Source organism: Dendrobates tinctorius, unplaced genomic scaffold, assembly GCF_039654945.1.
Source record: "Dendrobates tinctorius isolate UK_male_01 unplaced genomic scaffold, ASM3965494v1 ptg000165l, whole genome shotgun sequence".
In the NCBI taxonomy this organism is placed as follows: Eukaryota; Metazoa; Chordata; class Amphibia; order Anura; family Dendrobatidae; genus Dendrobates; species Dendrobates tinctorius.
The window spans coordinates 20,402,733-20,429,069 of NW_027361832.1; the positions used below are offsets into that span (position 1 = coordinate 20,402,733).

Consider the following 26,337-nt stretch of genomic DNA (forward strand, 5'->3'; position numbering starts at 1 on the left):
GCCTGCCTCAGACTCGCATGGTGGCGAGAACTCTGACCATGTGGAGGCGGGCTCCGAAGGGCCGATGCAAAGGCTGGGCCGCCCCTACAGTCTTTGTTTGTTTTGCAGTGAAACCACGCGCCGCAGCAGGGCCCGAGCATCATTTGTCTTTAAATATGGCTCCACGCAGGGTCTCCTGCAGGCTAAACCATTCATCTGGGGGGACGTGACAGAAGGCGCAAGCTGGAGCAGCCGCAACTTGAGGCGGATTGAGACGTCCAGGAGCGAATGAAGGAAGAGGGTGAGATAGAATCATAGAATCGTAGAGTTGGAAGGGACCTCCTGGGCCATCTGGTCCAACCCCCTGCTCAAAGCAGGATTCGCTAAATCATCCCAGTCAGATGTCTGTCCAGCCTCTGTTTGAAGACTTCCATTGAAGGAGAACTCACCACTTCTCGTGGCAGCCTGTTCCACTCATTGATCACTCTAACTGTTAAAAAAAATTTTCTAATATCTAATCTGTGTCTCCTCCCATTCAGTTTCATCCCATTGCTTCTAGTCTTTCCTTGTGCAAATGAGAATAAAGTTGATCCTTCTACAATGTGACAGCCCTTTAGATATTTGTAGACAGCTATTAAGTCTCCTCTCAGTCTTCTCTTTTGCAAACTAAACATTCCCAAATCCTGCAACCTTTCCTCATAAGACAGGGTTTGCAGACCGGTCACCATTCTGGTTGCCAGTGACTGTGTGCTGCTCTTCAGGGGGGTCGTGTTGCCTGCAAAGGTGTCCTGCTTGCTTCGGCCTGTAAACTGGCCTCCAGGTTGCCGGCGGATGCCCCCAAGCCCGCGGGAGGCGCTGGTCCTGTTGAAAGGAAGCCTAGTATTAAAAGTAAATAAGCAACAATGCTGGAGGCCCACGGTGATGAGAAGGATGCTGGCAGTTTGCACGGACGAAATAGCGCAAGAGAGAAAGCAAATGAAAAGAGGAAAGAAGCATGTGTGCCCTTGTGAAAGGGAATGGAAAAAAGGCATAGAGGACAGTGACCCCTGCTGGTGGAAGGAAGGAAAAAGCAAAAGCCTACAGCACCTGGTATTGCCAGGCGGTCTCCCATCCAAGTACTAACCAGGCCCGACCCTGCTTAGCTTCCGAGATCAGACAAGATCGGGCGTGTTCAGGGTGGTGTGGCCGTAGGCAGAGACAGGCTTCTCACTTGCTGCTTTTCTACTATGCAGTCTGGCTGCCGGCTGCCCTGTCCAGTGCTCAGCAAGAAAAAAATGCAGAGCTGGAAATGAACCCGGTCTAAAGGAGCGCACCTGTTCCTTAATCACGCCTGGCTGGCGCTCCTTTTTGGACTGTCTCACTTATCGCCAGTGCTCAGCAAGAGGCCCTTTTGTAATTTCCTTTCTCTTCACTTTTTTGCTGGCTCTCTTAAAGGGGTTGTAGGCAGAACGCCCCGCTCAGAGCCGCTGAGCTCACTGATCGGCTGCTGACGTGACGTCAGCGTCGCAGCCAATGCCACAGACCTGGAGCAGCGGTGAGACTCTCCGGTGGACCCGGGTAGGGTGAGTACAGGGCGGTTTGTTGCTTTCTAAAAGCCTGCAACCTGGGAAGAACGTTTAATGAAAGGGAACAACCCCTTTGACTGTCTGCAGCGCGCCACACCTAGGAAGCGCACAGTCACTTGCAAGCGAGCACGCACATATGCTTGCACATGGCCACACCTCCTATTTGCCCCTGCAGCCTCAGCGCCAGCAAGTGTCAGACTGTCCTGTCTGTCTTATTATCATTAATATTTGCGTGCCTTAGCAGGAAAATACCCCCAATTCCCTCCCGCTCCTTCCTAGTACTGAATTTGGGTCCTGGGCAGCCGTTTGATTGGGTTAGTTACACAAGCTTCTTTGCAGAAGAAGACGTTACTTCTGCCGGCCGGACGTCCTCTAAAAATCATCCCCTGGGCGCCCGCTGAATGCCTGGCCCCTTAACGGCCCAGGATGCTTATGACGCCATCATTTCCAGAAGGCAGGCTGAGGGATCAATAAGCACTCTTAGCCGCGGCAAGGAGCTCGGTGTGAGGCATGCGAGGAGGCGTGGTAGCGTCCCTAGCTGCAAACCATCTCAGAGGCATCAGAGGCATTATGCGGCTTGGGGCTTCCAGCTTATGTTGGTGTCTGATAAGGCGCCCCTGTATACTAGCCGAGCTGGGCCAGGGAGCAAAATGTCATCAAAATGGTCTACAGCACTCGGTGTTCCCAGGAGGTCTACCATCCAAGTACTGTCCAAGCCCATCCCCGCTTTGCTTCCGAGTTCGGGCGTATCCAGGGTGGTATGGCCAGTAGACACGGCTTGGTCCATCGCCTGGCCAGCCTGCCTCAGGCTCGCGTGGTGGCGAGAACTCTGACCATGTGGAGGCGGGCTCCGAAGGGCCGATGCAAAGGCTGGGCCGACCCTACAGTCTTTGTTTGTTTTGCAGTGAAACCACGCGCCGCAGCAGGGCCCGAGCATCATTTGTCTTTAAATATGGCTCCACGCAGGGTCTCCTGCAGGATAAACCATTCATCTGGGGGGACGTGACAGAAGGAGCAAGCTTGAGGAGCCGCAACTTGAGGCGGATTGAGACGTCCAGGAGCGAATGAAGGAAGAGGGTGAGATGGTTGCCAGTGACTGTGTGCTGCTCTTCAGGGGGGTCTTGTTGCCTGCAAAGGTGTCCTGCTTGCTTCGGCCTGTAAACTGGCCTCCAGGTTGCCGGCGGATGCCCCCAAGCCCGCGGGAGGCGCTGGTCCTGTTGAAAGGAAGCCTAGTATTAAAAGTAAATAAGCAACAATGCTGGAGGACCACGGTGATGAGAAGGATGCTGGCAGTTTGCACGGACGAAATAGCGCAAGAGAGAAAGCAAATGAAAAGAGGAAAGAAGCATGTGTGCCCTTGTGAAAGGGAATGGAAAAAAGGAATAGAGGACAGTGACCCCTGCTGGTGGAAGGAAAAAGCAAAAGCCTACAGCACCTGGTATTCCCAGGCGGTCTCCCATCCAAGTACTAACCAGGCCCGACCCTGCTTAGCTTCCGAGATCAGACGAGATCGGGCGTGTTCAGGGTGGTGTGGCCGTAGGCAGAGACAAGCTTCTCACTTGCTGCTTTTCTACTATGCAGTCTGGCTGCCGGCTGCCCTGTCCAGTGCTCAGCAAGAAAAAATTGCAGAGCTGGAAATGAACCCGGTCTAAAGGAGCGCACCTGTTCCTTAATCACGCCTGGCTGGCGCTCCTTTTTGGACTGTCTCACTTATCGCCAGTGCTCAGCAAGAGGCCCTTTTGTAATTTCCTTTCTCTTCACTTTTTTGCTGGCTCTCTTAAAGGGGTTGTAGGCAGAACGCCCCGCTCAGAGCCGCTGAGCTCACTGATCGGCTGCTGACGTGACATCAGCGTCGCAGCCAATGCCACAGACCTGGAGCAGCAGTGAGACTCTCCGGTGGACCCGGGTAGGGTGAGTACAGGGCGGTTTGTTGCTTTCTAAAAGCCTGCAACCTGGGAAGAACATTTAATGAAAGGGAACAACCCCTTTGACTGTCTGCAGCGCGCCACACCTAGGAAGCGCACAGTCACTTGCAAGCGAGCACGCACATATGCTTGCACATGGCCACACCTCCTATTTGCCCCTGCAGCCTCAGCGCCAGCAAGTGTCAGACTGTCCTGTCTGTCTTATTATCATTAATATTTGCATGCCTTAGCAGGAAAATGCCCCCAATTCCCTCCCGCTCCTTCCTAGTGTAGGGTCAGACAGGTTCGCAGGATGCAGTGACGAGACACTAAACGAATGGTGGTTTTCGAAATTACTTTTATAAAACCCTAGCCGAAGGGCTAGGCTGAACAAAACAAAGAATAAGTACAACACCAACAGTCCACGCAGGGACTCAACAATCTTAACCCAATATAGTTTCACTTAGCCTTCCAGGGACTGCTGGGTTCGGTAGCGTGGCCGCGTTGAGGTCGCTGAGGCGGCTGTCTTGAGGAAAGTGATGTCGGTGGGGGCAACAGGCCCTGAAGAAAATAATACCGTTGGGGGGCAACAAGCCCTGAAGAAAACGAGGACGTTGGGGCGCAACAGGTCCTGAAGAAAACGGGGATGTTGGGGCGCAACAGGCCCTGAAGGAAACGCTGCCGCTGGGGCGCAACAAGCCCTGAAGGAAACGCTGCCGCTGGGGCGCAACAGGCCCTGAAGGAAACGGGGACATTGGGGCGCAACAGGCCCTGAAGATAACGCTGCCGCTGGGGCGCAACAGGCCCTGAAGGAAACGCTGCCGCTGGGGCGCAACAGGCCCTGAAGAAAACGCCTCCGCTGGGGCACAACAGGCCCTGAAGAAAACGCTGCCGCTGGGGTGCAACAGGCCCTGAAGAAAACACTGCCGCTGGGGCGCAACAGGCCCTGAAGAAAGCAATGCCGTTGGGTCTCAACAGGCCCTGAAGTAAATGATGGAGGTGGCGCGCGGTGATGACGCAGTTCCCCAGAAAGGCCTGTAGCCGTCCTTTACCAAGGAGTCTCTTCCTAAGCCAGGGTAGCGAGCCTTTAATCCCGCCTGTGACAAGGTGGCGTATCTTGAGGCCAATGGTGGCCGGGTCGGCGTGATGGGGGAAGGCTGGGGGGAAGGGCCCAGATCTCTGAGGCCTGGTTACCGGTACTCACGGCCACAACCGGAGGTATAGTTCCTCTCTCTCTAAGGCGGGGTTTAGCGGGGATAATTCTCTCAGAACGGGAGCGGGGAGCAGTCTCTGGGCACAGTCTCTCACGTCTCTCTTGTCGGTAAATCGGCCGCTTTCTCCTCGCAGGCTCCTCTCGGTACCCCTGCAAGTCACCCTGTGTCCTGCCTTCACTCCCTCTCTTCCCCAACTGCCACTTCAGCGCGTCCCCTGCTCCTTTTACCCTAGCCCCTCCCCCTGTTGCCCTGACAACCTCAGTCGCATGTCTCCCTTTGTAATTCCCCTGTTGTGCTTCCTTCAATAACTCTGATGGCGGTCCCCTTGGTTCCGGCCCAAACACTATATGGGGGTCCTCCTCCCCACACTAGTACTGAATTTGGGTCCTGGGCAGCCGTCTGATTGGGTTAGTTACACAAGCTTCTTTGCAGAAGAAGACGTTACTTCTGCCAGCCGGCCGGCCGGCCTCTAAAGATCATCCCCTGGGCGCCCGCTGAATGCCTGGCCCCTTAACGGCCCAGGATGCTTATGACGCCTTCATTTCCAGAAGGCAGGCCGAGGGGTCAATAAGCACTCTTAGCTGCGGCAAGGAGCTTGGTGTGAGGCATGCGAGGAGGCGTGGTAGCGTCCCTAGCTGCAAACCATCTCAGAGGCATCAGAGGCATTATGCGGCTTGGGGCTTCCAGCTTAGGTAATGTTGGTGTCTGATAAGGCGCCCCTGTATACTAGCCGAGCTGGGCCAGGGAGCAAAATGTCATCAAAATGGTCTACAGCACTCGGTGTTCCCAGGAGGTCTCCCATCCAAGTACTGTCCAAGCCCATACCCGCTTTGCTTCCGAGTTCGGACGAGATCGGGCGTATCCAGGGTGGTATGGCCAGTAGACACGGCTTGGTCCATCGCCTGGCCAGCCTGCCTCAGGCTCGCATGGTGGCGAGAACTCTGACCATGTGGAGGCGGGCTCCGAAGGGCCGATGCAAAGGCTGGGCCGCCCCCAACAGTCTTTGTTTGTTTTGCAGTGAAACCACGCGCCGCAGCAGGGCCCGAGCATCATTTGTCTTTAAATATGGCTCCACGCAGGGTCTCCTGCAGGCTAAACCATTCATCTGGGGGGACGTGACAGAAGGCGCAAGCTGGAGCAGCCGCAACTTGAGGCGGATTGAGACGTCCAGGAGCGAATGAAGGAAGAGGGTGAGATAGAATCATAGAATCTTAGAGTTGGAAGGGACCTCCTGGGCCATCTGGTCCAACTCCCTGCTCAAAGCAGGATTCGCTAAATCATCCCAGTCAGATGTCTGTCCAGCCTCTGTTTGAAGACTTCCATTGAAGGAGAACTCACCACTTCTCGTGGCAGCCTGTTCCACTCATTGATCACTCTAACTGTTAAAAAAATTTTTCTAATATCTAATCTGTGTCTCCTCCCATTCAGTTTCATCACATTGCTTATAGTCTTTCCTTGTGCAAATGAGAATAAAGTTGATCCTTCTACAATGTGACAGCCCTTTAGATATTTGTAGACAGCTATTAAGTCTCCTCTCAGTCTTCTCTTTTGCAAACTAAACATTCCCAAATCCTGCAACCTTTCCTCATAAGACAGGGTTTGCAGACCGGTCACCATTCTGGTTGCCAGTGACTGTGTGCTGCTCTTCAGGGGGGTCGTGTTGCCTGCAAAGGTGTCCTGCTTGCTTCGGCCTGTAAACTGGCCTCCAGGTTGCCGGCGGATGCCCCCAAGCCCGCGGGAGGCGCTGGTCCTGTTGAAAGGAAGCCTAGTATTAAAAGTAAATAAGCAACAATGCTGGAGGCCCACGGTGATGAGAAGGATGCTGGCAGTTTGCACGGACGAAATAGCGCAAGAGAGAAAGCAAATGAAAAGAGGAAAGAAGCATGTGTGCCCTTGTGAAAGGGAATGGAAAAAAGGCATAGAGGACAGTGACCCCTGCTGGTGGAAGGAAGGAAAAAGCAAAAGCCTACAGCACCTGGTATTCCCAGGTGGTCTCCCATCCAAGTACTAACCAGGCCCGACCCTGCTTAGCTTCCGAGATCAGACGAGATCGGGCGTGTTCAGGGTGGTGTGGCCATAGGCAGAGACAGGCTTCTCACTTGCTGCTTTTCTACTATGCAGTCTGGCTGCCGGCTGCCCTGTCCAGTGCTCAGCAAGAAAAAAATGCAGAGCTGGAAATGAACCCGGTCTAAAGGAGCGCACCTGTTCCTTAATCACGCCTGGCTGGCGCTCCTTTTTGGACTGTCTCACTTATCGCCAGTGCTCAGCAAGAGGCCCTTTTGTAATTTCTTTTCTCTTCACTTTTTTGCTGGCTCTCTTAAAGGGGTTGTAGGCAGAACGCCCCGCTCAGAGCCGCTGAGCTCACTGATCGGCTGCTGACGTGACGTCAGCGTCGCAGCCAATGCCACAGACCTGGAGCAGCGGTGAGACTCTCCGGTGGACCCGGGTAGGGTGAGTACAGGGCGGTTTGTTGCTTTCTAAAAGCCTGCAACCTGGGAAGAACGTTTAATGAAAGGGAACAACCCCTTTGACTGTCTGCAGCGCGCCACACCTAGGAAGCGCACAGTCACTTGCAAGCGAGCACGCACATATGCTTGCACATGGCCACACCTCCTATTTGCCCCTGCAGCCTCAGCGCCAGCAAGTGTCAGACTGTCCTGTCTGTCTTATTATCATTAATATTTGCGTGCCTTAGCAGGAAAATACCCCCAATTCCCTCCCGCTCCTTCCTAGTGTAGGGTCGGACAGGTTCGCAGGATGCAGTGACGAGACACTAAACGAATGGTGGTTTTCGAAATTACTTTTATAAAACCCTAGCCGAAGGGCTAGGCTGAACAAAACAAGGAATAAGTACAACACCAACAGTCCACGCAGGGACTCAACAATCTTAACCCAATATAGTTTCACTTAGCCTTCCAGGGACTGCTGGGTTCGGTAGCGTGGCCGCGTTGAGGTCGCTGAGGCGGCTGTCCTGAGGAAAGTGATGTCGGTGGGGGCAACAGGCCCTGAAGAAAATAATACCGTTGGGGGGCAACAAGCCCTGAAGAAAACGAGGACGTTGGGGCGCAACAGGTCCTGAAGAAAACGGGGACGTTGGGGCGCAACAGGCCCTGAAGGAAACGCTGCCGCTGGGGCGCAACAAGCCCTGAAGGAAACGCTGCCGCTGGGGCGCAACAGGCCCTGAAGGAAACGGGGACATTGGGGCGCAACAGGCCCTGAAGATAACGCTGCCGCTGGGGCGCAACAGGCCCTGAAGGAAACGCTGCCGCTGGGGCGCAACAGGCCCTGAAGAAAACGCCTCCGCAGGGGCACAACAGGCCCTGAAGAAAACGCTGCCGCTGGGGTGCAACAGGCCCTGAAGAAAACACTGCCGCTGGGGCGCAACAGGCCCTGAAGAAAGCAATGCCGTTGGGTCTCAACAGGCCCTGAAGTAAATGATGGAGGTGGCGCGCGGTGATGACGCAGTTCCCCAGAAAGGCCTGTAGCCGTCCTTTACCAAGGAGTCTCTTCCTAAGCCAGGGTAGCGAGCCTTTAATCCCGCCTGTGACAAGGTGGCGTATCTTGAGGCCAATGGTGGCCGGGTCGGCGTGATGGGGGAAGGCTGGGGGGAAGGGCCCAGATCTCTGAGGCCTGGTTACCGGTACTCACGGCCACAACCGGAGGTATAGTTCCTTTCTCTCTAAGGCGGGGTTTAGCGGGGATAATTCTCTCAGAACGGGAGCGGGGAGCAGTCTCTGGGCACATTCTCTCACGTCTCTCTTGTCGGTAAATCGGCCGCTTTCTCCTCGCAGGCTCCTCTCGGTACCCCTGCAAGTCACCCTGTGTCCTGCCTTCACTCCCTCTCTTTCCCAACTGCCACTTCAGCGCGTCCCCTGCTCCTTTTACCCTAGCCCCTCCCCCTGTTGCCCTGACAACCTCAGTCGCATGTCTCCCTTTGTAATTCCCCTGTTGTGCTTCCTTCAATAACTCTGATGGCGGTCCCCTTGGTTACGGCCCAAACACTATATGGGGGTCCTCCTCCCCACACTAGTACTGAATTTGGGTCCTGGGCAGCCGTCTGATTGGGTTAGTTACACAAGCTTCTTTGCAGAAGAAGACGTTACTTCTGCCAGCCGGCCGGCCGGCCTCTAAAGATCATCCCCTGGGCGCCCGCTGAATGCCTGGCCCCTTAACGGCCCAGGATGCTTATGACGCCTTCATTTAAAGAATGCAGGCTGAGGGGTCAATAAGCACTCTTAGCTGCGGCAAGGAGCTTGGTGTGAGGCATACGAGGAGGCGTGGTAGCGTCCCTAGCTGCAAACCATCTCAGAGGCATCAGAGGCATTATGCGGCTTGGGGCTTCCAGCTTAGGTAATGTTGGTGTCTGATAAGGCGCCCCTGTATACTAGCCGAGTTGGGCCAGGGAGCAAAATGTCATCAAAATGGTCTACAGCACTCGGTGTTCCCAGGAGGTCTCCCATCCAAGTACTGTCCAAGCCCATCCCCGCTTTGCTTCCGAGTTCGGACGAGATCGGGCGTATCCAGGGTGGTATGGCCAGTAGACACGGCTTGGTCCATCGCCTGGCCAGCCTGCCTCAGGCTCGCATGGTGGCGAGAACTCTGACCATGTGGAGGCGGGCTCCGAAGGGCCGATGCAAAGGCTGGGCCGCCCCTACAGTCTTTGTTTGTTTTGCAGTGAAACCACGCGCCGCAGCAGGGCCCGAGCATCATTTGTCTTTAAATATGGCTCCACGCAGGGTCTCCTGCAGGCTAAACCATTCATCTGGGGGGACGTGACAGAAGGCGCAAGCTGGAGCAGCCGCAACTTGAGTCGGATTGAGACGTCCAGGAGCGAATGAAGGAAGAGGGTGAGATAGAATCATAGAATCGTAGAGTTGGAAGGGACCTCCTGGGCCATCTGGTCCAACCCCCTGCTCAAAGCAGGATTCGCTAAATCATCCCAGTCAGATGTCTGTCCAGCCTCTGTTTGAAGACTTCCATTGAAGGAGAACTCACCACTTCTCGTGGCAGCCTGTTCCACTCATTGATCACTCTAACTGTTAAAAAAAATTTTCTAATATCTAATCTGTGTCTCCTCCCATTCAGTTTCATCCCATTGCTTCTAGTCTTTCCTTGTGCAAATGAGAATAAAGTTGATCCTTCTACAATGTGACAGCCCTTTAGATATTTGTAGACAGCTATTAAGTCTCCTCTCAGTCTTCTCTTTTGCAAACTAAACATTCCCAAATCCTGCAACCTTTCCTCATAAGACAGGGTTTGCAGACCGGTCACCATTCTGGTTGCCAGTGACTGTGTGCTGCTCTTCAGGGGGGTCGTGTTGCCTGCAAAGGTGTCCTGCTTGCTTCGGCCTGTAAACTGGCCTCCAGGTTGCCGGCGGATGCCCCCAAGCCCGCGGGAGGCGCTGGTCCTGTTGAAAGGAAGCCTAGTATTAAAAGTAAATAAGCAACAATGCTGGAGGCCCACGGTGATGAGAAGGATGCTGGCAGTTTGCACGGACGAAATAGCGCAAGAGAGAAAGCAAATGAAAAGAGGAAAGAAGCATGTGTGCCCTTGTGAAAGGGAATGGAAAAAAGGCATAGAGGACAGTGACCCCTGCTGGTGGAAGGAAGGAAAAAGCAAAAGCCTACAGCACCTGGTATTCCCAGGCGGTCTCCCATCCAAGTACTAACCAGGCCCGACCCTGCTTAGCTTCCGAGATCAGACGAGATCGGGAGTGTTAAGGGTGGTGTGGCCGTAGGCAGAGACAAGCTTCTCACTTGCTGCTTTTCTACTATGCAGTCTGGCTGCCGGCTGCCCTGTCCAGTGCTCAGCAAGAAAAAAATGCAGAGCTGGAAATTAACCCGGTCTAAAGGAGCGCACCTGTTCCTTAATCACGCCTGGCTGGCGCTCCTTTTTGGACTGTCTCACTTATCGCCAGTGCTCAGCAAGAGGCCCTTTTGTAATTTCCTTTCTCTTCACTTTTTTGCTGGCTCTCTTAAAGGGGTTGTAGGCAGAACGCCCCGCTCAGAGCCGCTGAGCTCACTGATCGGCTGCTGACGTGACGTCAGCGTCGCAGCCAATGCCACAGACCTGGAGCAGCGGTGAGACTCTCCGGTGGACCCGGGTAGGGTGAGTACAGGGCGGTTTGTTGCTTTCTAAAAGCCTGCAACCTGGGAAGAACGTTTAATGAAAGGGAACAACCCCTTTGACTGTCTGCAGCGCGCCACACCTAGGAAGCGCACAGTCACTTGCAAGCGAGCACGCACATATGCTTGCACATGGCCACACCTCCTATTTGCCCCTGCAGCCTCAGCGCCAGCAAGTGTCAGACTGTCCTGTCTGTCTTATTATCATTAATATTTGCGTGCCTTATCAGGAAAATACCCCCAATTCCCTCCCGCTCCTTCCTAGTGTAGGGTCGGACAGGTTCGCAGGATGCAGTGACGAGACACTAAACGAATGGTGGTTTTCGAAATTACTTTTATAAAACCCTAGCCGAAGGGCTAGGCTGAACAAAACAAGGAATAAGTACAACACCAACAGTCCACGCAGGGACTCAACAATCTTAACCCAATATAGTTTCACTTAGCCTTCCAGGGACTGCTGGGTTCGGTAGCGTGGCCGCGTTGAGGTCGCTGAGGCGGCTGTCCTGAGGAAAGTGATGTCGGTGGGGGCAACAGGCCCTGAAGAAAATAATACCGTTGGGGGGCAACAAGCCCTGAAGAAAACGAGGACGTTGGGGCGCAACAGGTCCTGAAGAAAACGGGGACGTTGGGGCGCAACAGGCCCTGAAGGAAACGCTGCCGCTGGGGCGCAACAAGCCCTGAAGGAAACGCTGCCGCTGGGGCGCAACAGGCCCTGAAGGAAACGGGGACATTGGGGCGCAACAGGCCCTGAAGATAACGCTGCCGCTGGGGCGCAACAGGCCCTGAAGGAAACGCTGCCGCTGGGGCGCAACAGGCCCTGAAGAAAACGCCTCCGCTGGGGCACAACAGGCCCTGAAGAAAACGCTGCCGCTGGGGTGCAACAGGCCCTGAAGAAAACACTGCCGCTGGGGCGCAACAGGCCCTGAAGAAAGCAATGCCGTTGGGTCTCAACAGGCCCTGAAGTAAATGATGGAGGTGGCGCGCGGTGATGACGCAGTTCCCCAGAAAGGCCTGTAGCCGTCCTTTACCAAGGAGTCTCTTCCTAAGCCAGGGTAGCGAGCCTTTAATCCCGCCTGTGACAAGGTGGCGTATCTTGAGGCCAATGGTGGCCGGGTCGGCGTGATGGGGGAAGGCTGGGGGGAAGGGCCCAGATCTCTGAGGCCTGGTTACCGGTACTCACGGCCACAACCGGAGGTATAGTTCCTCTCTCTCTAAGGCGGGGTTTAGCGGGGATAATTCTCTCAGAACGGGAGTGGGGAGCAGTCTCTGGGCACAGTCTCTCACGTCTCTCTTGTCGGTAAATCGGCCGCTTTCTCCTCGCAGGCTCCTCTCGGTACCCCTGCAAGTCACCCTGTGTCCTGCCTTCACTCCCTCTCTTCCCCAACTGCCACTTCAGCGCGTCCCCTGCTCCTTTTACCCTAGCCCCTCCCCCTGTTGCCCTGACAACCTCAGTCGCATGTCTCCCTTTGTAATTCCCCTGTTGTGCTTCCTTCAATAACTCTGATGGCGGTCCCCTTGGTTCCGGCCCAAACACTATATGGGGGTCCTCCTCCCCACACTAGTACTGAAATTGGGTCCTGGGCAGCCGTCTGATTGGGTTAGTTACACAAGCTTCTTTGCAGAAGAAGACGTTACTTCTGCCAGCCGGCCGGCCTCTAAAGATCATCCCCTGGGCGCCCGCTGAATGCCTGGCCCCTTAACGGCCCAGGATGCTTATGACGCCTTCATTTCCAGAAGGCAGGCTGAGGGGTCAATAAGCACTCTTAGCTGCGGCAAGGAGCTTGGTGTGAGGCATGCGAGGAGGCGTGGTAGCGTCCCTAGCTGCAAACCATCTCAGAGGCATCAGAGGCATTATGCGGCTTGGGGCTTCCAGCTTAGGTAATGTTGGTGTCTGATAAGGCGCCCCTGTATACTAGCCGAGCTGGGCCAGGGAGCAAAATGTCATCAAAATGGTCTACAGCACTCGGTGTTCCCAGGAGGTCTCCCATCCAAGTACTGTCCAAGCCCATCCCCGCTTTGCTTCCGAGTTCGGACAAGATCGGGCGTATCCAGGGTGGTATGGCCAGTAGACACGGCTTGGTCCATCACCTCGCCAGCCTGCCTCAGGCTCGCATGGTGGCGAGAACTCTGACCATGTGGAGGCGGGCTCCGAAGGGCCGATGCAAAGGCTGGGCCGCCCCTACAGTCTTTGTTTGTTTTGCAGTGAAACCACGCGCCGCAGCAGGGCCCGAGCATCATTTGTCTTTAAATATGGCTCCACGCAGGGTCTCCTGCAGGCTAAACCATTCATCTGGGGGTCGTGACAGAAGGCGCAAGCTGGAGCAGCCGCAACTTGAGGCGGATTGAGACGTCCAGGAGCGAATGAAGGAAGAGGGTGAGATAGAATCATAGAATCGTAGAGTTGGAAGGGACCTCCTGGGCCATCTGGTCCAACCCCCTGCTCAAAGCAGGATTCGCTAAATCATCCCAGTCAGATGTCTGTCCAGCCTCTGTTTGAAGACTTCCATTGAAGGAGAACTCACCACTTCTCGTGGCAGCCTGTTCCACTCATTGATCACTCTAAGTGTTAAAAAAAATTTTCTATAATATCTAATCTGTGTCTCCTCCCATTCAGTTTCATCCCATTGCTTCTAGTCTTTCCTTGTGCAAATGAGAATAAAGTTGATCCTTCTACAATGTGACAGCCCTTTAGATATTTGTAGACAGCTATTAAGTCTCCTCTCAGTCTTCTCTTTTGCAAACTAAACATTCCTAAATCCTGCAACCTTTCCTCATAAGACAGGGTTTGCAGACCGGTCACCATTCTGGTTGCCAGTGACTGTGTGCTGCTCTTCAGGGGGGTCGGGTTGCCTGCAAAGGTGTCCTGCTTGCTTCGGCCTGTAAACTGGCCTCCAGGTTGCCGGCGGATGCCCCCAAGCCCGCGGGAGGCGCTGGTCCTGTTGAAAGGAAGCCTAGTATTAAAAGTAAATAAGCAACAATGCTGGAGGCCCACGGTGATGAGAAGGATGCTGGCAGTTTGCACGGACGAAATAGCACAAGAGAGAAAGCAAATGAAAAGAGGAAAGAAGCATGTGTGCCCTTGTGAAAGGGAATGGAAAAAAGGCATAGAGGACAGTGACCCCTGCTGGTGGAAGGAAGGAAAAAGCAAAAGCCTACAGCACATGGTATTCTCAGGCGGTCTCCCATCCAAGTACTAACCAGGCCCGACCCTGCTTAGCTTCCGAGATCAGACAAGATCGGTCGTGTTCAGGGTGGTGTGGCCGTAGGCAGAGACAAGCTTCTCACTTGCTGCTTTTCTACTATGCAGACTGGCTGCCGGCTGCACTGTCCAGTGCTCAGCAAGAAAAAAATGCAGAGCTGGAAATGAACCCGGTCTAAAGGAGCGCACGTGTTCCTTAATCACGCCTGGCTGGCGCTCCTTTTTGGACTGTCTCACTTATCGCCAGTGCTCAGCAAGAGGCCCTTTTGTAATTTCCTTTCTCTTCACTTTTTTGCTGGCTCTCTTAAAGGGGTTGTAGGCAGAGCGCCCCGCTCAGAGCCGCTGAGCTCACTGATCGGCTGCTGACGTGACGTCAGCGTCGCAGCCAATGCCACAGACCTGGAGCAGCGGTGAGTCCCTCCGGTGGACCCGGGTAGGGTGAGTACAGGGCGGTTTGTTGCTTTCTAAAAGCCTGCAACCTGGGAAGAACGTTTAATGAAAGGGAACAACCCCTTTGACTGTCTGCAGCGCGCCACACCTAGGAAGCGCACAGTCACTTGCAAGCGAGCACGCACATATGTTTGCACATGGCCACACCTCCTATTTGCCCCTGCAGCCTCAGCGCCAGCAAGTGTCAGACTGTCCTGTCTGTCTTATTATCATTAATATTTGCGTGCCTTAGCAGGAAAATACCCCCAATTCCCTCCCGCTCCTTCCTAGTACTGAATTTGGGTCCTAGGCAGCCGTTTGATTGGGTTAGTTACACAAGCTTCTTTGCAGAAGAAGACGTTACTTCTTCCGGCCGGACGGCCTCTAAAAATCATCCCCTGGGCGCCCGCTGAATGCCTGGCCCCTTAACGGCCCAGGATGCTTATGACGCCATCATTTCCAGAAGGCAGGCTGAGGGATCAATAAGCACTCTTAGCCGCGGCAAGGAGCTCGGTGTGAGGCATGCGAGGATGCGTGGTAGCGTCCCTAGCTGCAAACCATCTCAGAGGCATCAGAGGCATTATGCGGCTTGGGGCTTCCAGCTTATGTTGGTGTCTGATAAGGCGCCCCTGTATACTAGCCGAGCTGGTCCAGGGAGCAAAATGTCATCAAAATGGTCTACAGCACTCGATGTTCCCAGGAGGTCTCCCATCCAAGTACTGTCCAAGCCCATCCCCGCTTTGCTTCCGAGTTCGGGCGTATCCAGGGTGGTATGGCCAGTAGACACGGCTTGGTCCATCGCCTGGCCAGCCTGCCTCAGGCTCGTATGGTGGCGAGAACTCTGACCATGTGGAGGCGGGCTCCGAAGGGCCGATGCAAAGGCTGGGCCGCCCCTACAGTCTTTGTTTGTTTTGCAGTGAAACCACGCGCCGCAGCAGGGCCCGAGCATCATTTGTCTTTAAATATGGCTCCACGCAGGGTCTCCTGCAGGCTAAGCCATTCATCTGGGGGGACGTGACAGAAGGCGCAAGCTGGAGCAGCCGCAACTTGAGTCGGATTGAGACGTCCAGGAGCGAATGAAGGAAGAGGGTGAGATAGAATCATAGAATCGTAGAGTTGGAAGGGACCTCCTGGGCCATCTGGTCCAACCCCCTGCTCAAAGCAGGATTCGCTAAATCATCCCAGTCAGATGTCTGTCCAGCCTCTGTTTGAAGACTTCCATTGAAGGAGAACTCACCACTTCTCATGGCAGCCTGTTCCACTCATTGATCACTCTAACTGTTAAAAAAAAATTTCTAATATCTAATCTGTGTCTCCTCCCATTCAGTTTCATCCCATTGCTTCTAGTCTTTCCTTGTGCAAATGAGAATAAAGTTGATCCTTCTACAATGTGACAGCCCTTTAGATATTTGTAGACAGCTATTAAGTCTCCTCTCAGTCTTTTCTTTTGCAAACTAAACATTCCCAAATCCTGCAACCTTTCCTCATAAGACAGGGTTTGCAGACCGGTCACCATTCTGGTTGCCAGTGACTGTGTGCTGCTCTTCAGGGAAGTCGTGTTGCCTGCAAAGGTGTCCTGCTTGCTTCAGCCTGTAAACTGGCATCCAGGTTGCCGGCGGATGCCCCCAAGCCCGCGGGAGGCGCTGGTCCTGTTGAAAGGAAGCCTAGTATTAAAAGTAAATAAGCAACAATGCTGGAGGCCCACGGTGATGAGAAGGATGCTGGCAGTTTGCACGGACGAAATAGCGCAAGAGAGAAAGCAAATGAAAAGAGGAAAGAAGCATGTGTGCCCTTGTGAAAGGGAATGGAAAAAAGGAATAGAGGACAGTGACCCCTGCTGGTGGAAGGAAGGAAAAAGCAAAAGCCTCAGCACCTGGTATTCCCAGGCGGTCTCCCATCCAAGTACTAACCAGGCCCGACCCTGCTTAGCTTCCGAGATCAGGCGTGTTCAGGGTGGTGTGGCTGTAGGCAGAGACAAGCTTCTCACTTGCTGCTTTTCTACTATGCAGTCTGGCTGCCGACTGCCCTGTCCAGTGCTCAGCAAATAAAAAATGCAGAGCTGGAAATGAACCCGGTCTAAAGGAGCACACCTGTTCCTTAATCACGCCTGGCTGGCGCTCCTTTTTGGACTGTCTCACTTATCGCCAGTGCTCAGCAAGAGGCCCTTTTGTAATTTCCTTTCTCTTCACTTTTTTGCTGGCTCTCTTAAAGGGGTTGTAGGCAGAACGCCCCGCTCAGAGCCGCTGAGCTCACTGATCGGCTGCTGACGTGACGTCAGCGTCGCAGCCAATGCCACAGACCTGGAGCAGCGGTGAGACTCTCCGGTGGACCCGGGTAGGGTGAGTACAGGGCGGTTTGTTGCTTTCTAAAAGCCTGCAACCTGGGAAGAACGTTTAATGAAAGGGAACAACCCCTTTGACTGTCTGCAGCGCGCCACACCTAGGAAGCGCACAGTCACTTGCAAGCGAGCAAGCACATATGCTTGCACATGGCCACACCTCCTATTTGCCCCTGCAGCCTCAGCGCCAGCAAGTGTCAGACTGTCCTGTCTGTCTTATTATCATTAATATTTGCGTGCCTTAGCAGGAAAATACCCCCAGTTCCCTCCCGCTCCTTCCTAGTGTAGGGTCGGACAGGTTCGCAGGATGCAGTGACGAGACACTAAACGAATGGTGGTTTTCGAAATTACTTTTATAAAACCCTAGCCGAAGGGCTAGGCTGAACAAAACAAGGAATAAGTACAACACCAACAGTCCACACAGGGACTCAACAATCTTAACCCAATATAGTTTCACTTAGCCTTCCAGGGACTGCTGGGTTCCGTAGCGTGGCCGCGTTGAGGTCGCTGAGGCGGCTGTCCTGAGGAAAGTGATGTCGGTGGGGGCAACAGGCCCTGAAGAAAATAATACCGTTGGGGGGCAGCAAGCCCTGAAGAAAACGAGGACGTTGGGGCGCAACAGGTCCTGAAGAAAACGGGGACGTTGGGGCGCAACAGGCCCTGAAGGTAATGCTGCCACTGGGGCGCAACAAGCCCTGAAGGAAACGCTGCCGCTGGGGCGCAACAGGCCCTGAAGGAAACGGGGACGTTGGGGCGCAACAGGCCCTGAAGGTAACGCTGCCGCTGGGGCGCAACAGGCCCTGAAGGAAACGCTGCCGCTGGGGCGCAACAGGCCCTGAAGAAAACACCTCCGCTGGGGCACAACAGGCCCTGAAGAAAAAGCTGCCGCTGGGGTGCAACAGGCCCTGAAGAAAACACTGCCGCTGGGGCGCAACTGGCCCTGAAGAAAGCAATGCCATTGGGTCTCAACAGGCCCTGAAGTAAATGATGGAGGTGGCGCGCGGTGATGACGCAGTTCCCCAGAAAGGCCTGTAGCCGTCCTTTACCACGGAGTCTCTTCCTAAGCCAGGATAACGAGCCTTTAATCCCGCCTGTGACAAGGTGGCGTATCTTGAGGCCGATGGTGGCCGGGTCGGCATGATGGGGGAAGGCTGGGGGGAAGGGCCCAGATCTCTGAGGCCTGGTTACCAGTACTCACGGCCACAACCGGAGGTATAGTTCCTCTCTCTCTAAGGCGGGGGTTAGCGGGGATAATTCTCTCAGAACGGGAGCGGGGAGCAGTCTCTGGGCACAGTCTCTCACGTCTCTCTTGTCGGTAAATCGGCCGCTTTCTCCTCGCAGGCTCCTCTCGGTACCCCTGCAAGTCACCCTGTGTCCTGCCTTCACTCCCTCTCTTCCCCAACTGCCACTTCAGCGCGTCCCCTGCTCCTTTTACCCTAGCCCCTCCCCCTGTTGCCCTGACAACCTCAGTCGCATGTCTCCCTTTGTAATTCCCCTGTTGTGCTTCCTTCAATAACTCTGATGGCGGTCCCCTTGGTTACGGCCCAAACACTATATGGGGGTCCTCCTCCCCACACTAGTACTGAATTTGGGTCCTGGGCAGCCGTCTGATTGGGTTAGTTACACAAGCTTCTTTGCAGAAGAAGACGTTACTTCTGCCAGCCGGCCGGCCGGCCTCTAAAGATCATCCCCTGGGCGCCCGCTGAATGCCTGGCTCCTTAACGGCCCAGGATGCTTATGACGCCTTCATTTCCAGAAGGCAGGCTGAGGGGTCAATAAGCACTCTTAGCTGCGGCAAGGAGCTTGGTGTGAGGCATGCGAGGAGGCGTGGTAGCGTCCCTAGCTGCAAACCATCTCAGAGGCATCAGAGGCATTATGCGGCTTGGGGCTTCCAGCTTATGTTGGTGTCTGATAAGGCGCCCCTGTATACTAGCCGAGCTGGGCCAGGGAGCAAAATGTCATCAAAATGGTCTACAGCACTCGGTGTTCCCAGGAGGTCTCCCATCCAAGTACTGTCCAAGCCCATCCCCGCTTTGCTTCCGAGTTCGGACGAGATCGGGCGTATCCAGGGTGGTATGGCCAGTAGACACGGCTTGGTCCATCGCCTGGCCAGCCTGCCTCAGGCTCGCGTGGTGGCGAGAACTCTGACCATGTGGAGGCGGGCTCCGAAGGGCCGATGCAAAGGCTGGGCCGCCCCTACAGTCTTTGTTTGTTTTGCAGTGAAACCACGCGCCGCAGCAGGGCCCGAGCATCATTTGTCTTTAAATATGGCTCCACGCAGGGTCTCCTGCAGGCTAAACCTTTCATCTGGGGGGACGTGACAGAAGGCTCAAGCTGGACCAGCCGCAACTTGAGGCGGATTGAGACGTCCAGGAGCGAATGAAGGAAGAGGGTGAGATAGAATCATAGAATCGTAGAGTTGGAAGGGACCTCCTGGGCCATCTGGTCCAACCCCCTGCTCAAAGCAGGATTCGCTAAATCATCCCAGTCAGATGTCTGTCCAGCCTCTGTTTGAAGACTTCCATTGACGGAGAACTCACCACTTCTCGTGGCAGCCTGTTCCACTCATTGATCACTCTAACTGTTAAAAAAAATTTTCTAATATCTAATCTGTGTCTCCTCCCATTCAGTTTCATCCCATTGCTTCTAGTCTTTCCTTGTGCAAATGAGAATAAAGTTGATCCTTCTACAATGTGACAGCCCTTTAGATATTTGTAGACAGCTATTAAGTCTCCTCTCAGTCTTTTCTTTTGCAAACTAAACATTCCCAAATCCTGCAACCTTTCCTCATAAGACAGGGTTTGCAGACCGGTCACCATTCTGGTTGCCAGTGACTGTGTGCTGCTCTTCAGGGGGGTCGTGTTGCCTGCAAAGGTGTCCTGCTTGCTTCAGCCTGTAAACTGGCCTCCAGGTTGCCGGCGGATGCCCCCAAGCCCGCGGGAGGCGCTGGTCCTGTTGAAAGGAAGCCTAGTATTAAAAGTAAATAAGCAACAATGCTGGAGGCCCACGGTGATGAGAAGGATGCTGGCAGTTTGCACGGACGAAATAGCGCAAGAGAGAAAGCAAATGAAAAGAGGAAAGAAGCATGTGTGCCCTTGTGAAAGGGAATGGTAAAAAGGAATAGAGGACAGTGACCCCTGCTGGTGGAAGGAAGGAAAAAGCAAAAGCCTACAGCACACGGTAATACCAGTTGGTCTCCCATCCAAGTACTAACCAGGCCCAACCCTGCTTAGCTTCCGAGATCAGACGAGATCGGGCGTGTTCAGGGTGGTGTGGCCGTAGGCAGAGACAGGCTTCTCACTTGCTGCTTTTCTACTATGCAGTCTGGCTGCTGGCTGCCCTGTCCAGTGCTCAGCAAGAAAAAAATGCAGAGCTGGAAATGAACCCGGTCTAAAGGAGCGCACCTGTTCCTTAATCACGCCTGGCTGGTGCTCCTTTTTGGACTGTCTCACTTATCGACAGTGCTCAGCAAGAGGCCCTTTTGTAATTTCCTTTCTCTTCACTTTTTTGCTGGCTCTCTTAAAGGGGTTGTAGGCAGAATGCCCCGCTCGGAGCCGCTGAGCTCACTGATCGGCTGCTGACGTGACGTCAGCGTCGCAGCCAATGCCACAGACCTGGAGCAGCGGTGAGACTCTCCGGTGGACCCGGGTAGGGTGAGTACAGGGCGGTTTGTTGCTTTCTAAAAGCCTGCAACCTGGGAAGAACGTTTAATGAAAGGGAACAACCCCTTTGACTGTCTGCAGCGCGCCACACCTAGGAAGCGCACAGTCACTTGCAAGCGAGCACGCACATATGCTTGCACATGGCCACACCTCCTATTTGCCCCTGCAGCCTCAGCGCCAGCAAGTGTCAGACTGTCCTGTCTGTCTTATTATCATTAATATCTGCGTGCCTTAGCAGGAAAATACCCCCAATTCCCTCCCGCTCCTTCCTAGTACTGAATTTGGGTCCTGGGCAGCCGTTTGATTGGGTTAGTTACACAAGCTTCTTTGCAGAAGAAGACGTTACTTCTGCCGGCCGGACGTCCTCTAAAAATCATCCCCTGGGCGCCCGCTGAATGCCTGGCCCCTTAGCGGCCCAGGATGCTTATGACGCCATCATTTCCAGAAGGCAGGCTGAGGGATCAATAAGCACTCTTAGCCGCGGCAAGGAGCTCGGTGTGAGGCATGCGAGGAGGCGTGGTAGCGTCCCTAGCTGCAAACCATCTCAGAGGCATCAGAGGCATTATGCGGCTTGGGGCTTCCAGCTTATGTTGGTGTCTGATAAGGCGCCCCTGTATACTAGCCGAGCTGGGCCAGGGAGCAAAATGTCATCAAAATGGTCTACAGCACTCGGTGTTCCCAGGAGGTCTACCATCCAAGTACTGTCCAAGCCCATCCCCGCTTTGCTTCCGAGTTCGGGCGTATCCAGGGTGGTATGGCCAGTAGACACGGCTTGGTCCATCGCCTGGCCAGCCTGCCTCAGGCTCGCGTGGTGGCGAGAACTCTGACCATGTGGAGGCGGGCTCCGAAGGGCCGATGCAAAGGCTGGGCCGACCCTACAGTCTTTGTTTGTTTTGCAGTGAAACCACGCGCCGCAGCAGGGCCCGAGCATCATTTGTCTTTAAATATGGCTCCACGCAGGGTCTCCTGCAGGCTAAACCATTCATCTGGGGGGACGTGACAGAAGGAGCAAGCTTGAGCAGCCGCAACTTGAGGCGGATTGAGACGTCCAGGAGCGAATGAAGGAAGAGGGTGAGATGGTTGCCAGTGACTGTGTGCTGCTCTTCAGGGGGGTCTTGTTGCCTGCAAAGGTGTCCTGCTTGCTTCGGCCTGTAAACTGGCTTCCAGGTTGCCGGCGGATGCCCCCAAGCCCGCGGGAGGCGCTGGTCCTGTTGAAAGGAAGCCTAGTATTAAAAGTAAATAAGCAACAATGCTGGAGGCCCACGGTGATGAGAAGGATGCTGGCAGTTTGCACGGACGAAATAGCGCAAGAGAGAAAGCAAATGAAAAGAGGAAAGAAGCATGTGTGCCCTTGTGAAAGGGAATGGAAAAAAGGAATAGAGGACAGTGACCCCTGCTGGTGGAAGGAAGGAAAAAGCAAAAGCCTACAGCACCTGGTATTCCCAGGTGGTCTCCCATCCAAGTACTAACCAGGCCCGACCCTGCTTAGCTTCCGAGATCAGACGAGATCGGGCGGGTTCAGGGTGGTGTGGCAGTAGGCAGAGACAAACTTCTCACTTGCTGCTTTTCTACTATGCAGTCTGGCTGCCGACTGCCCTGTCCAGTGCTCAGCAAATAAAAAATGCAGAACTGGAAATGAACCCGGTCTAAAGGAGCGCACCTGTTCCTTAATCACGCCTGGCTGGCGCTCCTTTTTGGACTGTCTCACTTATCGCCAGTGCTCAGCAAGAGGCCCTTTTGTAATTTCCTTTCTCTTCACTTTTTTGCTGGCTCTCTTAAAGGGGTTGTAGGCAGAACGCCCCCCCGCTCAGAGCCGCTGAGCTCACTGATCGGCTGCTGACGTGACGTCAGCGTCGCAGCCAATGCCACAGACCTGGAGCAGCGGTGAGACTCTCCGGTGGACCCGGGTAGGGTGAGTACAGGGCGGTTTGTTGCTTTCTAAAAGCTTGCAACCTGGGAAGAACATTTAATGAAAGGGAACAACCCCTTTGACTGTCTGCAGCGCGCCACACCTAGGAAGCGCACAGTCACTTCCAAGCGAGCACGCACATATGCTTGCACATGGCCACACCTCCTATTTGCCCCTGCAGCCTCAGCGCCAGCAAGTGTCAGACTGTCCTGTCTGTCTTATTATCATTAATATTTGCATGCCTTAGCAGGAAAATACCCCCAATTCCCTCCCGCTCCTTCCTAGTGTAGGGTCGGACAGGTTCGCAGGATGCAGTGACGAGACACTAAACGAATGGTGGTTTTCGAAATTACTTTTATAAAACCCTAGCCGAAGGGCTAGGCTGAACAAAACAAGGAATAAGTACAACACCAACAGTCCACGCAGGGACTCAACAATCTTAACCCAATATAGTTTCACTTAGCCTTCCAGGGACTGCTGGGTTCGGTAGCGTGGCCGCGTTGAGGTCGCTGAGGCGGCTGTCCTGAGGAAAGTGATGTCGGTGGGGGCAACAGGCCCTGAAGAAAATAATACCATTGGGGGGCAACAAGCCCTGAAGAAAACGAGGACGTTGGGGCGCAACAGGTCCTGAAGAAAACGGGGACGTTGGGGCGCAACAGGCCCTGAAGGAAACGCTGCCGCTGGGGCGCAACAAGCCCTGAAGGAAATGCTGCCGCTGGGGCGCAACAGGCCCTGAAGGAAACGGGGACATTGGGGCACAACAGGCCCTGAAGATAACGCTGCCGCTGGGGCGCAACAGGCCCTGAAGGAAACGCTGCCGCTGGGGCGCAACAGGCCCTGAAGAAAACGCCTCCGCTGGGGAACAACAGGCCCTGAAGAAAACGATGCCGCTGGGGTGCAACAGGCCCTGAAGAAAACACTGCCGCTGGGGAGCAACAGGCCCTCAAGAAAGCAATGCCGTTGGGTCTCAACAGGCCCTGAAGTAAATGATGGAGGTGGCACGCGGTGATGACGCAGTTCCCCAGAAAGGCCTGTAGCCGTCCTTTACCAAGGAGTCTCTTCCTAAGCCAGTGTAGCGAGCCTTTAATCCCGCCTGTGACAAGGTGGCGTATCTTGAGGCCAATGGTGGCCGGGTCGGCGTGATGGGGGAAGGCTGGGGGGAAGGGCCCAGATCTCTGAGGCCTGGTTACCGGTACTCACGGCCACAACCGGAGGTATAGTTCCTCTCTCTCTAAGGCGGGGTTTAGCGGGGATAATTCTCTCAGAACTGGAGCGGGGAGCAGTCTCTGGGCACAGTCTCTCACGTCTCTCTTGTCGGTAAATCGGCCGCTTTCTCCTCGCAGGCTCCTCTCGGTACCCCTGCAAGTCACCCTGTGTCCTGCCTTCACTCCCTCTCTTCCCCAACTGCCACTTCAGCGCGTCCCCTGCTCCTTTTACCCTTGCCCCTCCCCCTGTTGCCCTGACAACATCAGTCGCATGTCTCCCTTTGTAATTCCCATGTTGTGCTTCCGTCAATAACTCTGATGGCGGTCCCCTTGGTTCCGGCCCAAACACTATATGGGGGTCCTCCTCCCCACACTAGTACTGAATTTGGGTCCTGGGCAGCCGTCTGATTGGGTTAGTTACACAAGCTTCTTTGCAGAAGAAGACGTTACTTCTGCCAGCCGGCCGGCCGGCCTCTAAAGATTATCCCCTGGGCGCCCGCTGAATGCCTGGCCCCTTAACGGCCCAGGATGCTTATGACGCCTTCATTTCCAGAAGGCAGGCTGAGGGGTCAATAAGCACTCTTAGCTGTGGCAAGGAGCTTGGTGTGAGGCATGCGAGGAGGCGTGGTAGCGTCCCTAGCTGCAAACCATCTCAGAGGCATCAGAGGCATTATGCGGCTTGGGGCTTCCAGCTTATGTTGGTGTCTGATAAGGCGCCCCTGTATACTAGCCGAGCTGGGCCAGGGAGCAAAATGTCATCAAAATGGTCTACAGCACTCGGTGTTCCCAGGAGGTCTACCATCCAAGTACTGTCCAAGCCCATCCCCGCTTTGCTTCCGAGTTCGGGCGTATCCAGGGTGGTACGGCCAGTAGACACGGCTTGGTCCATCACCTGGCCAGCCTGCCTCAGGCTCGCGTGGTGGCGAGAACTCTGACCATGTGGAGGCGGGCTCCGAAGGGCCGATGCAAAGGCTGGGCCGCCCCTACAGTCTTTGTTTGTTTTGCAGTGAAACCACGCGCCGCAGCAGGGCCCGAGCATCATTTGTCTTTAAATATGGCTCCACGCAGGGTCTCCTGCAGGCTAAACCATTCATCTGGGGGGACGTGACAGAAGGAGCAAGCTTGAGCAGCCGCAACTTGAGGCGGATTGAGACGTCCAGGAGCGAATGAAGGAAGAGGGTGAGATGGTTGCCAGTGACTGTGTGCTGCTCTTCAGGGGGGTCTTGTTGCCTGCAAAGGTGTCCTGCTTGCTTCGGCCTGTAAACTGGCTTCCAGGTTGCCGGCGGATGCCCCCAAGCCCGCAGGAGGCGCTGGTCCTGTTGAAAGGAAGCCTAGTATTAAAAGTAAATAAGCAACAATGCTGGAGGCCCACGGTGATGAGAAGGATGCTGGCAGTTTGCACGGACGAAATAGCGCAAGAGAGAAAGCAAATGAAAAGAGGAAAGAAGCATGTGTGCCCTTGTGAAAGGGAATGGAAAAAAGGAATAGAGGACAGTGACCCCTGCTAGTGGAAGGAAGGAAAAAGCAAAAGCCTACAGCTCCTCGTATTCCCAGGCGGTCTCCCATCCAAGTACTAACCAGGCCCGACCCTGCTTAGCTACCGAGATCAGGCGTGTTCAGGGTGGTGTGGCCATAGGCAGAGACAAGCTTCTCACTTGCTGCTTTTCTACTATGCAGTCTGGCTGCCGGCTGCCCTGTCCAGTGCTCAGCAAGAAAAAAATGCAGAGCTGGAAATGAACCCGGTCTATAGGAGCGCACCTGTTCCTTAATCACGCCTGGCTGGCGCTCCTTTTTGGACTGTCTCACTTATCGCCAGTGCTCAGCAAGAGGCCCTTTTGTAATTTCCTTTCTCTTCACTTTTTTGCTGGCTCTCTTAAAGAGGTTGTAGGCAGAACGCCCCGCTCAGAGCCGCTGAGCTCACTGATCGGCTGCTGACGTGACGTCAGCGTCGCAGCCAATGCCACAGACCTGGAGCAGCGGAGAGTCTCTCCGGTGGACCCGGGTAGGGTGAGTACAGGGCGGTTTGTTGCTTTCTAAAAGCCTGCAACCTGGGAAGAACATTTAATGAAAGGGAACAATCCCTTTGACTGTCTGCAGCGTGCCACACCTAGGAAGCGCACAGTCACTTGTAAGCGAGCACGCACATATGCTTGCACATGGCCACACCTTCTATTTGCCCCTGCAGCCTCAGCGCCAGCAAGTGTCAGACTGTCCTGTCTGTCTTATTATCATTAATATTTGCGTGCCTTAGCAGGAAAATACCCCCAATTCCCTCCCGCTCCTTCCTAGTGTAGGGTCGGACAGGTTCGCAGGATGCAGTGACGAGACACTAAACGAATGGTGGTTTTCGAAATTACTTTTATAAAACCCTAGCCGAAGGGCTAGGCTGAACAAAACAAGGAATAAGTACAACACCAACAGTCCACGCAGGGACTCAACAATCTTAACCCAATATAGTTTCACTTAGCCTTCCAGGGACTGCTGGGTTCGGTAGCGTGGCTGCGTTGAGGTCGCTGAGGCGGCTGTCCTGAGGAAAGTGATGTCGGTGGGGGCAACAGGCCCTGAAGAAAATAATACCGTTGGGGGGCAACAAGCCCTGAAGAAAACGAGGACGTTGGGGCGCAACAGGTCCTGAAGAAAACGGGGACGTTGGGGCGCAACAGGCCCTGAAGGAAACGCTGACGCTGGGGCGCAACAAGCCCTGAAGGAAACGCTGCCGGTGGGGCGCAACAGGCCCTGAAGGAAACGGGGACATTGGGGCGCAACAGGCCCTGAAGATAACGCTGCCGCTGGGGCGCAACAGGCCCT

General features: G+C 54.5%; 10 non-coding genes and 7 pseudogenes across 10 annotated transcripts; all 17 read right to left on the bottom strand.

The window, feature by feature from the left end:
* Window positions 1-1,053: 1,053 nt before the first annotated feature.
* On the bottom strand, window positions 1,054-1,172 carry LOC141053437 (5S ribosomal RNA). Its single transcript, XR_012221171.1, has one exon. It is a non-coding gene; the product is annotated as a 5S ribosomal RNA (ribosomal RNA).
* A 1,035-nt stretch (window positions 1,173-2,207) lies between these two features.
* On the bottom strand, window positions 2,208-2,317 carry LOC141053561 (5S ribosomal RNA; annotated as a pseudogene).
* Window positions 2,318-2,967: 650 nt separating this feature from the next.
* Window positions 2,968-3,086, bottom strand: LOC141053261 (5S ribosomal RNA). Its single transcript, XR_012221012.1, has one exon. It is a non-coding gene; the product is annotated as a 5S ribosomal RNA (ribosomal RNA).
* A 2,341-nt stretch (window positions 3,087-5,427) lies between these two features.
* Window positions 5,428-5,547, bottom strand: LOC141053456 (5S ribosomal RNA). The gene has a single exon (XR_012221189.1). It is a non-coding gene; the product is annotated as a 5S ribosomal RNA (ribosomal RNA).
* Window positions 5,548-6,625: 1,078 nt separating this feature from the next.
* LOC141053263 (5S ribosomal RNA) lies at window positions 6,626-6,744 on the bottom strand. Its single transcript, XR_012221014.1, has one exon. It is a non-coding gene; the product is annotated as a 5S ribosomal RNA (ribosomal RNA).
* Window positions 6,745-9,085: 2,341 nt separating this feature from the next.
* On the bottom strand, window positions 9,086-9,205 carry LOC141053429 (5S ribosomal RNA). The gene has a single exon (XR_012221164.1). It is a non-coding gene; the product is annotated as a 5S ribosomal RNA (ribosomal RNA).
* Window positions 9,206-10,282: 1,077 nt separating this feature from the next.
* On the bottom strand, window positions 10,283-10,401 carry LOC141053266 (5S ribosomal RNA). Its single transcript, XR_012221017.1, has one exon. It is a non-coding gene; the product is annotated as a 5S ribosomal RNA (ribosomal RNA).
* Window positions 10,402-12,738: 2,337 nt separating this feature from the next.
* Window positions 12,739-12,858, bottom strand: LOC141053454 (5S ribosomal RNA). Its single transcript, XR_012221187.1, has one exon. It is a non-coding gene; the product is annotated as a 5S ribosomal RNA (ribosomal RNA).
* Window positions 12,859-13,936: 1,078 nt separating this feature from the next.
* LOC141053455 (5S ribosomal RNA) lies at window positions 13,937-14,055 on the bottom strand. The gene has a single exon (XR_012221188.1). It is a non-coding gene; the product is annotated as a 5S ribosomal RNA (ribosomal RNA).
* Window positions 14,056-15,090: 1,035 nt separating this feature from the next.
* LOC141053504 (5S ribosomal RNA) lies at window positions 15,091-15,200 on the bottom strand (annotated as a pseudogene).
* Window positions 15,201-16,277: 1,077 nt separating this feature from the next.
* LOC141053507 (5S ribosomal RNA) lies at window positions 16,278-16,385 on the bottom strand (annotated as a pseudogene).
* A 2,336-nt stretch (window positions 16,386-18,721) lies between these two features.
* Window positions 18,722-18,841, bottom strand: LOC141053430 (5S ribosomal RNA). Its single transcript, XR_012221165.1, has one exon. It is a non-coding gene; the product is annotated as a 5S ribosomal RNA (ribosomal RNA).
* A 1,077-nt stretch (window positions 18,842-19,918) lies between these two features.
* On the bottom strand, window positions 19,919-20,037 carry LOC141053476 (5S ribosomal RNA; annotated as a pseudogene).
* A 1,035-nt stretch (window positions 20,038-21,072) lies between these two features.
* On the bottom strand, window positions 21,073-21,182 carry LOC141053562 (5S ribosomal RNA; annotated as a pseudogene).
* A 654-nt stretch (window positions 21,183-21,836) lies between these two features.
* Window positions 21,837-21,955, bottom strand: LOC141053309 (5S ribosomal RNA). Its single transcript, XR_012221055.1, has one exon. It is a non-coding gene; the product is annotated as a 5S ribosomal RNA (ribosomal RNA).
* A 2,339-nt stretch (window positions 21,956-24,294) lies between these two features.
* Window positions 24,295-24,404, bottom strand: LOC141053583 (5S ribosomal RNA; annotated as a pseudogene).
* Window positions 24,405-25,058: 654 nt separating this feature from the next.
* On the bottom strand, window positions 25,059-25,167 carry LOC141053564 (5S ribosomal RNA; annotated as a pseudogene).
* Window positions 25,168-26,337: the final 1,170 nt, after the last annotated feature.